The sequence below is a fragment of the Saimiri boliviensis genome, chromosome 13, assembly GCF_048565385.1.
Source record: "Saimiri boliviensis isolate mSaiBol1 chromosome 13, mSaiBol1.pri, whole genome shotgun sequence".
NCBI classification, from domain to species: domain Eukaryota; kingdom Metazoa; phylum Chordata; class Mammalia; order Primates; family Cebidae; genus Saimiri; species Saimiri boliviensis.
The window spans coordinates 61,960,182-61,971,029 of record NC_133461.1 but is presented as its reverse complement, the minus strand read 5'-3'; positions in this window follow the sequence as shown (position 1 = coordinate 61,971,029).

Below are 10,848 nucleotides of genomic sequence, written 5' to 3'. Positions count from 1 at the left end.
AATTTGTGGAACTCAGAACTAGAGAGAGATTATTGAGGGTATCTAGTGGAAGAAATTTCTAAGCAGCAAAGCATTCAAGATGTGAGTTGGGTGCTGTTAAATGCATTCAGTTTTATAAGGGAAGCAGAGCATACAATTTTGAAAAATTTGCAGCCTGACAATGTGATAGAAAAGAAAATCACATTTTCTGAGAAGAAATTCAAGCTGGCTGCAGAAATTTGCATAAGTAATGAGAAGGCAAAGTTAATCACAAAGACGATGGGGAAAATGTCTGTCTAGACAATGGGAAACTCTGTCTAGATTTCAGAAGTTGATTGGAAACACCTGAGCATCCAGGTGTTTCCAATCAACTTCTGAAATCTAGGCAGAGGTTGTCAAACTTCAATTAGCTAGGCAGATGCTCAGATAGAAGTTTGGTGCAGGGGTGGGGCCCTCATGATGAAACTCTGCTAGGGCAGCGTGGAAGGGAAATGTGGAATCAGAGCTCCCACACAGAGTCCCTACTGGAGCACCACCAAGTGGAGCTGTGAGAAGAGGGCCACTGTCCTCCAGACCCCAGAATGGTAGATCCACCAACAGCTTGCACCGTGTGCCTGGAAAAGTGCTGACACTCAATCTCAGCCCACAGAAGCAGCCAAGGGAGGGGCTATACCCTGTAAAACCACAGTGATGGAGCTGCCCAAAACCATGGGAACCCACCTCTTGCATCAGCATGACCTGGATGTGAGACATGGAGTAAAGGGAGATCATTTTGGAGCTTTAAGATTTGACTGCCCTGCTGGATTTCAGACTTGCATGGGGCCTGAAGCCCTTTCATTTTGGCCAATTTCTCCCATTTGGAACAGCTATATTTACCCAATATATGTGACCCCATTGTATCTAGGAAGTCATTAAATTGCTTTTGAATTTACAGGCTCATAGGGAGAAAGGACTTGCCTTGTCTTGGATGAGACTTTGGACTGTGGACTTTAGAGTTAATGCTGAAATGAGTTGAGATTCTGGGAGACTGTTGGGAAGGCACAACTTGTTTTAAAATGTAAAGATATGAGATTTGAGAGGGAGCAGGGTGGAATGATATGGTTTGGCTCTTTGCCCTCACCCAAATCTCATCTTGTAGCTCCCACAGTTCCCATGTGTTGTGGGACAGACCTGGTGGAAAATGAATAAATCATGGGACTGGGTCTTTCCCGTGCTGTTCTCATGATAGTTATTGAGTCTCATGAGATCTGATGGTTTTAAAAATGGAGTTTCCTCGCTGTTCTCATGATAGTTAATGGGTCTCATGAGATCTGATGGTTTTAAAAATGGGAGTTTCCTTGCACAAGTTCTCTTTTTGCCTGCTGCCATCCATGTAATATGTGACTTACTCCTTCTTGCCTTCTGCCATGACTGTGAGGCTTCCCCAGCCATGTGGAACTGTAAGTCCAATACAATTCTTTCTTTTGTAAATTGTTCAGTCTCAGGTATGTCTTTATCGGCAGCATGAAAACAGACTAATACACATCCTAAATTGCACTTGGTCATGATGAATAATCTTTTTCACATATTGTTGAATCTCGTTTGCTGGTATTTTGTTGAGGATTTTTACATCAATATTCATCAGATATATTGGCCCTAGTTTTCCTCCCTCCCTCCCTCCCTCCTTCCCTTCTTTCTTTCCTTCCTTCCTTTCTTTATATGTCTTTTTTTTTTTTTTTTTTGGTTTTGGTATCACAGTAATACTGGCCTTACTCATATAATGTTTAGAGGTATTCCCTCCTCTTCTATTTGACAGAGTAATTTGAGGAGGTTTTGGTATCAGTTCTTTAAATGTTTCATAGAATTCAGCAGTGAAGCCAATGGGTCCTGGGTTTTTTTTTTTTTTCCACTGGTAGACTTTTTATTATGGCTTTAATGTCTTTACTTGTAATTGGTCTATTCAGGTTTTAGATTTCTTACTGATTCAATCTTGGTAGGTTGTGTATGTCTAGGAATTCTTCCATTTCTTCTCCATTTTCTGATTTATTAGCATATTTTTTTTGCTCATAGTACCCACCAGTGATCCTTTGAATTTCTACAATATCAGTTGTAGTCCTTTTCATCTCTCATTTTATTTGAATCTTTCTTTTTTTTTGTCCACTAAAAATGTGTTAATTTTGTTTAACTTTTCAAAAATCAACATTTTGTTTCATTAATCTTTTGTCTTGTTTTCTTATTTCTGCCCGATCTTTATTATTTATTTTCTTCTACTAATTTTGAATTTGGTATGCTCTTGTAAGATGCATCTGTAGGTTGTTTATTTGAAGGTTTTCTTCTTTATTGATTTAGGCACTGATAAATTTCCCTCTTTGTACTGTTTTGCTATATCCCATATGTTTTGGTATGCTTCATTTCCATTATCATTTCTTTCAAGAAAATATTCAATTTTCCTCTTAATTTTTTCATTGACCTACTGGTCATTCAGAAACATATTGTTGAATTTTCATGCATTTGTATTTACACAAATTTTCATGAATTTCATGTATTTTAAAAATTCCTCTTGTTATTAATATCTTGTTTTATTCCAGTGTGTTCAGAGAAGAACCTTGATAGTATTTCAATTTTAGAAAATGTTTTCAGTCTTGTTTTATGACCTAACACATGATCTATCCTTGAGAATGATCAATGTGCTGTGGAAAAGAATAAGCCTAGTATCCATTAGTTATTTTTCCTAATTCTCTCCCTCCTCCCAGCCTTTACCCTCGGGTAGACCCCATGGTGTTGTTCCCCTCTAGGTGTTCATATGTTCACATTATTTACCTCCCACTTATAAGTGAGAATATGCAGTATTTGGTTTCAGTTACTTAGTTTCAGTTACTGTGTTAGTTTGCTAAGGATAATGGCCTCTAGCCCCATTCATGTCACTATGAAGAACATGCCTTCATTTTTTTTTTTATGGCTGCATTGTATTCCATGTTATATATGCATCATATTTTCTTTATCCAGTCTATCATTGATGGGCATTTAGGTTGATTCCATGTCTTTGCTCTTGTTAATAGCACTGTGATCAACATGCATAGGCATGTGTCTTTATAATAGAATAATTTATATTCCTTTTAGTATATTCCCTGTAACGAGATTGCTGGGTTGAATGGCATTTCTGTCTTTACATCTTTATGGACTTGCCACATTATTTTTTCACAATGGTCAAACTAATTTACACTTCCAAAAACAGTGTGTAAGCATTCCCTTTTCTTCACAACCTTGTGAGCTTTTTTTTTTTTTTTTTTTTTTTTTTTGACTTTTTAGTGATAGCCATTCTGACTGGTGTGAGGTGATATCTCATTATGGTTTTGATGTGATTTCTCTAGTGATAAGTGATTCCGGGCTTTTAAAAATATGTTTGTTGGTTGCAAATATACTTCTTTTGAAAAGTTCCTCTTCATGTCCTTTGCCGACTTTTTAATGGAGTTGTTTCTCTTTTGTTGTTGTAAATTTAAGTTCCTTGTAGACTCTGGATATTAGACCTTTGTCAAATGCGTAGTCAGCAAAAGTATTCTTCCATTTTGTAGGTAGTCTGTTTGCTTTGTTGAGTTTCTTTCACCATGCAGAAACTCTTTAATTAGATCCCATTTGTCAGTGTTTGCTTTTGTTGTAATTGCTTCATCATAAAATGTTTGCCCATGCTTATGTCCTGAATAGTATTGCCTAGGTTGTCTTCCAGGGTTTTTATAGGTTTGGGTTTTACATTTAAGTCTTTAATCTATCTTAATTTAATTTTCATATATGGTGTAAGGAAAACATACAGTTTTAATCTTCTGCATATGGCTAGCCAGTTATCCCAGCACCATTAATTGAATAAGGAGTCCTTTCCCCATTGCTTGTTTTTGTAAGCTGCATCAAAGATCAGATAGTTGCAGGTGTATGGCCTTATTTCTGGGTTCTCTATTCTGTTCCTTTAGTTTGTGTCTGTTTTTGTACCAGTACCATGCTATTTTGGTTACCGTAGCCCTGTAGTTTAGTTTGAAGTCATGTAGCATGATGCCTCCAGGTTTGTTCTTTTTGATTAAGGCTCTCGGGTATTTGGGCTCTTTATGGTTTTATATGAATCTTAAAATAGTTTTTTTCTAGTTTTGTGAAGAACCTCAGTGGTAGTTTAATAGGAATAGCACTGAATTTGTAAATTATGTTGGGCAGTATGGCCATGTTAGTGATATTGATTCTTCCTATCCATGAGCACGGAATGTTTTTCCAATTGTTTGTGTCAATTCTGATTTATTTGAGTAGTGTTTTATAGTTCTCTTTGTAGAGATCTTTCAATTCCCTATTTAGCTGTATTTGTAGGTATTTTATTGTTTTGATGGTAATTGTGAATGGATTATGTTCCTGATTTGGCTCTCAGCTTGACTGTTGTTGGTATATAAAAATGCTAGTGAGTTTTGCACGTTGATTTTGTATCCTGAGACTTTACTGAAGTTGTTTAGTAGCTTAATAAGCTTTTGGGCTGAGACTAGATTTTTACTATTTTGGTTCCTTTTCATTTGCTCAGGGGTATTCTACTACTGATTATGTGATTGATTTTAGACTATGTGCCATGTGATGATGAGAAGAATGTACATTCTGTTGTTTTGGGTTAGAGAATTTTGTAGATATCTATCAGGTGCCTTTGATCCAGTTCTGAGTTCAGGTCCTGATTATTTGTGTTAATTTTCCTTCTTGATGATCTGTCTAATAGTGTCAATGGGGTGTTAAGTCTCCCACTATTATTGTGTGAAAGTCTAAGTCTCTTTCAATTTCTCTAAGAACTTGCTTTATGAATCTGGGTGCTCCTGTGTTGAGTGGATATATATTTAGGATAGTTAGATTTTCTTGTTGAATTGAACCCTTTACCATTAGGTAATACCTTTGTCTTTTTTGATCAGTGTTGGTTTAAATTCTGTTTTGTCAATAACTAGGACTGCAATCTCTGCTCTTCCATTTTCCATTTGCTTGGTAGATTTTTCTTCAACCCTTTATTTTGGGCCTATGTGTCACTGGATGTGAGATGTGTCTCTTGAAGACAACATACCAATGGGTCTTAATTCTTTATCCAGTGGGGCCACTCTGTGTCTTTTAATTGGGGCATTTAACCCATTTACATTTAAGGTTAATACTGATATGTGTGGATTTGGTACCATCATGATGTTAGCTGATTATTTTGCAGACTTGTTTATGTGGTTGCTTTACAGTGTACTTTAGGGTACTCTTTGTAGTGGCTGGTAATGATCTTTCCTTTCCATATTTAGTGCTTGCTTCAGGAGCTCTTATAAGGCACATCTGATAGTAACAAATTCTCTCAGCATTTGCTTGTCTGAAAAGGGTCTTCTTTCTCCTTCACTTATGAATTTTAGTTTGGCTGGATATGAAATTTTGATATGGAATTTCTTTTTTTAAAAAAATGTTGAATACTAGTTCCCAATCTCTTTTGGCTTAAAAGGTTTCAGCTGAGAGTGTCACTTTTAGTCTAAGAGGCTTCCCTTTGTAGGTGACCTGACCTTTCTCTCTAGCTGCCTTGAGAGTTTTCCTTTCATTTTAACCTTGGAGAATCTGATGATTGTGTTTTGGGGATGATCTTCTTGTGAAGTATCTCACTGGGGTTCTCTGCATTTCCTGAATTTGCATGTTGGTCTTTCTAGCTAGGTTGGGGAAGTTCTCCTGGATGATATCCTGAAATATGTTTTCCGACTTGATTCCATTTTTTCCATCTCTTTCAGTGAAACCAATCAGTTGTAGATTTGGTCTCTTTATATAATCCCATATTTCTTGGAGGGTTGTTCATTCCTTTTCATTCTTTTCTCTCACTTCTTGTCTGCCTACCTTATCTCAGAAAGATGTTCTTTAAGCTCTGAGATTCTTTCCCCCACTTGATCTATTCTGTTATGAATACTTGTGCTCGCATTATAAAATACTTTTTTTTTTTTTTTTTTTTTTTTAGGTCTATCAGGTTGGTTACATCATTCCATACTGGCTATTTTGTCTGTCAGCTACTGCATTGTTTTATCCTAATTGTTAACTTCCTTGCACTGAGTTTCAATGTACTCCTGTAGCTCAATGATATTCATTCCCATCCATATTCTGCATTCTATTTCTGTCATTTTGGCCATCTAGCCTAGTGACAAATTCTTGGAGAAGAGGTGATATGGTCATTTGGAGAAAAGAAGGCACTGTGGCTTTTTGAGTTTTTATTATTCTTGTGCTGATTCTTTCTCATCTCTGTGGGCCTATCTACCTTCAATCTTTGAGGTTGCTCACCTTTGGATATCTTTTTCTTTTATCCTATTTGATGACTTTGAAGGTTTGATTGTAGTATAAAGTGGATTCAACTGACTAGTTTCATTTCTGGGGGATTTTAGAGGGTCAACACTCAGCTCCCAACTCCAAGACTGCATGCTCTAACTATGGGGGATTTGTATTAGGCCTTGACTTGGTACTCTGGCCCTCAAGATTTATAGTCCACTGTGCTGGGAGGGCCAAGGTGTGGCAGCTTTACCAGAGTGCTAGCAGATTCAGGGGTTCCTTCCTTACTATGGGCATTCACCATAGTGGTGGATGCAATGCAGCTGGTGAGGGAACCCTGCTGGAGACAGTGTGCACAGTTGTACTGGATGTGCTGTTGGCTTGAGGGTTGGGGGCTGGCAAGCACAGACCTGGGTGTCTTCTCTGTGCCCTGCGAGCAAGAATGATCACTTAGATTGTGGGAAGATCTGCTGTTCTTTGTGTTGTGTTAGTGCAAAAGTAGGGGGCTAGTGGGAGTGTGGCTTGCTGGCCCTGTGCCCACAAGAGTCCATCTGCAATAGCGATGGGCAGGGAGAGAGAGGCGGACTAAATTTCCATGTGCTGGGGAGGACAAGTAAAGCAAAACCTGCCTGTGCAGACGTGTACCAGAAAAGCAATATGGGGAGTTGCTCTGGGTCTAGAGGAAGCTGCAGTATTAGGAGGGAGCATATGGGCTGTTGCAGAGCTGTAGGAGCTGCCTAACTGGAGCTCTCCATTGGTCAGGCATGGTCCTCTGGTGCAGAAGCTATGGTGTGGGCCCCCAGAGAACCCAAGACTGCTCTATAAGTGGGTGTGGCCAGGATGGGGACCCAGGAGAGGCCAGCAAACCATGGGGTATTCAGGCTGGGCCAGCCCCATCTGATGTGTAAGACCACCATGCAGAGATTAGGTCTGACAGTTCACCTAGGGCTAAAGTCTCTTGTGGGAGCAAGTCAAACCTAGGAGGATGGCTGTCACTGGCCATGCTCCACTATAGATGCTCCCATACCAAACTCTCTAGGCTCCACATCAGCTGGCATGCTGTACCTACCACTGCTCTAAGAAGCTCTCTCTGACACTTCAAGTGTCCATGGTAGCAGAAGGGGTTCCTTCCTGCCAGGATCCCAGAGGTGTGTGGCAAGAGCAGGTTGCTCCTTGCCAGTTCATCTTGCCAGTTCCCTGTAAGCTGTTGTGGTTCAAAAATGAGTCCCAGTTTGTGGTAACCTGTGCTGGGTTCACAGCTTTCTTCCTGTTTAGCCCAGCTTCTCTATCTTTCCTCCACCCACCCTCAGTTCCTTCCCTCTGAAGATCTGTTAAAAGTTTGCCAGTCATCCCAGCCCCTCCATGAAAGCTGTTCCACTTGTCTATGTCTAGGCAGCCATCTCTTCCTCTGTATTCTGGGAAGGTCTTATCAGCCATCTTGTCCTCTGTATTCTGGGAAGGTTTTTATTTCAGGCTTAAAGGATATTTTCACCAGATATACTATTTTAGGGTAATTTTTTATACCCTAGAATTGTATATATTTAAAGTATGACATATTTAAAGTCATGCCACACCCACCTGGCCTGTAAGGTTTCAACTGAAAAGTCTTCTGCCAGACATATCAGAGCTCCATTGCATGCTGTTTCTTTACTCTGCCTTCTCTTAAGATCCTTTTTTTAATCTTTCACCTTTGGGAGTTTAATTATTAAACGACTTAAGGTAGTCTTCCTTGGGTTTAATTTGCTTGGTGTTCTATAACCTTTTTATACGTCAATATTGATATCTTTCTCGGGGCTTGGGGAGCTCTTTGTTGTTATCCCTTTGAATAAACTTTCTATCCCGATCGCTTTCTCTACCTCTTCTTTAAGGTGAATAGCCCTTAGATTTGCCTCTTTGAGACTATTTCCTAGATCTTGTAAGCATGCTTTATTGTTTTTTATTCTTTATTCTTTTTTTTGTCTCCTCTGACTATATATTTTCAAATTGCCTATCTTTAAGCTCACTAATTGTTTCTTCTGCTTGATCAATTCTGCTATTTAAAGATGCTGATGCATTCTTCAGTATGCCAGTTATACTTTCCAGCTTCAGAATTTCTCCTTGATTCATTTTAATAATTTCAATCTCTGTTTAATTTGTATGAATTACTGAATTCTGACTTCCTTCTCTGTATTACCTGAATTTCTGACTTTCATCAAAACAGCTATGTTGAATTTTCTGTCTGAAAGATCGCATATCTATATTTCTCTAGGACTTGTCCATGATGTCTTATTTTAGTTCATTTGGGGAGGTCGTGTTTTCCTGGATGGTCTTGATACTTGCAGATGTTCATTTGTATCGGAGTATTGAAGAGTTAGGTATTTATTGCCGTATTCTCAGCCTGGACTTTTTGTATCTGTCCTTCTTGAGAACACTTTCCAGGTATTCAAAAGGACTTGGGTGTTGTGATCTAAGATGTATCTCTTTCAGGAGGCATCCCAAGCCCAGCGATACTTAGGTTCTTGCAGACTCATAGAGATCCCACCTTGATGGTCTTGGACAAGATACAGAAGGATTCCCTGGAATACCAGAGCAAGGGAGAACTCTTGTTCTCTTCCCTTACCTTCTCCTGAATGGAGTCTCTCTGCTTTGAGCCACTTGGGGCTAGGGGTGGAGTGACACAAACACTTCCATGGCCACAACTAGTAAGACTGTGCTAGGTCAGTTTTGAAGCTGGCACAGCACTGAATCTTGTCCAAGGCCTGCTGTAACAACTCCCTGGCTATGGCTTATGTTCACTCCAGGCCATTGGCCTCTATAATCAGCAGGTAGCAAAACCAGCCCAGCTTGTGTCCTCTTCAGAGTAGAAGTTTCCCCAGACCCTGAGTGGGTCCAGAGGTGCTGTCCAGAAACCAGGGACTAGAGTAAAAAACCTTAGAAGTCTACCTGGTGTGCCGTTCTACCATGGCTGAGCTGGCACTCAAACCACAAAACACAGTCCTTCTCACTGTTCTTTTCCCAAAGGCAGAGGATCCTCAACCTGTAGACATTGCTACCACAGGCCCATGGGGAGTATTGTCAGACGACCATCAATGTTCCCTTAAGGCCCAAGGGCTCTTCAGCCAGCTTGTAGTGAATGCTGTCTGGTCTGGGACTCACCTTTCAGGGTAGAGGGCTGCCATCTGGCCCAGGGCAGGCCCAGAAATGCCATCCAAGAACAAAGTCCTAGAATTGGGAACTTCAAGAGCCCTCTTGATGCTCAATTTCCCTGTGGCCAAGCTGGTATCTAAGGGGCAAAACAAAGTCTCCTTTACTTCTCCCTCTTCTTTCAAGTGGAAGGAGGCTCTCCCCATAGCCACTATAGCCAGGAATGTGCTGAGTCTCACCTGAAGCCAGCAAGTCTCAGAGTGTCACTTAAGGTCCTGAAGGTAGTACTTGGACATTGCTCCTGGTTATTTAGGGCCCATGAACTCTTCAGTTAGCAAGTGATGAATCCTACCAGGACTGAGCCTTGCCCTTCAAGGCAAGGAGTTCCCTTCTGGCCCACGGTATGTCTAGAAATGCCATCCAGAGCTAGGCCCTGGAACTGTGGAACTGAACTCTGATCAGTTCCATTTTCTGCTCTACTGAGCTGGTATCCAAGATGCAAGACAAAGTCCTTCCTTCTCTCCTCAAGTGGAGGGTTGCAGTCTCTTTTGGAATTGTGAGCTGTGTGGTCTGGGGTGTAAGAAGAATGGTGATATCAGTACTGCCTTAGCCACCCAGGCTGATATCTCAGTAATTTGTGTGCCCTCCCTAGTCCACTGTCTCTGGGCCTAGTTCAAAACTAGGACTTGTATAGGTATCCAGTTGTTGTGGCTAGACTGCCTTTCAAGTATATTTAGGGTCCTGGAGAACCTCAGTCTGTGATGGGGAGGCTTGCAGAAACTCAAGTTTAGACCATTGGGATTGGCAATTCCCCCACCTTGCTAAGCCTAGTTTAAATGTTCCCTCTATGGGCGAGCATCAGCTAAGTTTTGTTCAGTTTTGTTTTCTGATATAACAGGGCAGCTCTGAGTTCAATGCCTCTCAATTGCTGCTGCCCTCTCTCCCCAGTACACAGAAATGCTCTCCGCACCACACCACTGCTGTTGGGGGATGCGGGAAAGATGGCTTTGGCAATTCAAGACTGGTTTTCCTATGTCTTCAGTGCCTCTTTCAGCATAATGATATTAAAACCAGGTACTGTGAGTGCTTACCTGATTTTTGGTCTTATGAAGGTGCTTTTTTGTATGTGTGGCTAGTTTTTAAATGGGTGTTATTGCAGTGGGGATGATCAGTGGAGCCTTCTATTCTGCTATCTGGCTTCGCCCCAAGTCCTAAGTAACATTCTAATAAAAAGTATTGAAATTAGCATCAGGGATAGATGAGGACTTTTTTTTTTAAGTTTTATGAAGGGATTGTATAATACTTAGATACTTGAATAAGAAACACTTTCATATAAACTAGAAAGGAACTTGAAGAACTAATGTAAAAATAACACACAGCCATGCCTGACACACATGTGCATTTACATGTACTGCTGCACTTGTGTCCGCTGCCTCCCCTTCCATTGCTCAATGGAGCACTCAGTCGTCAAACTAACAATCTGAACTCTAA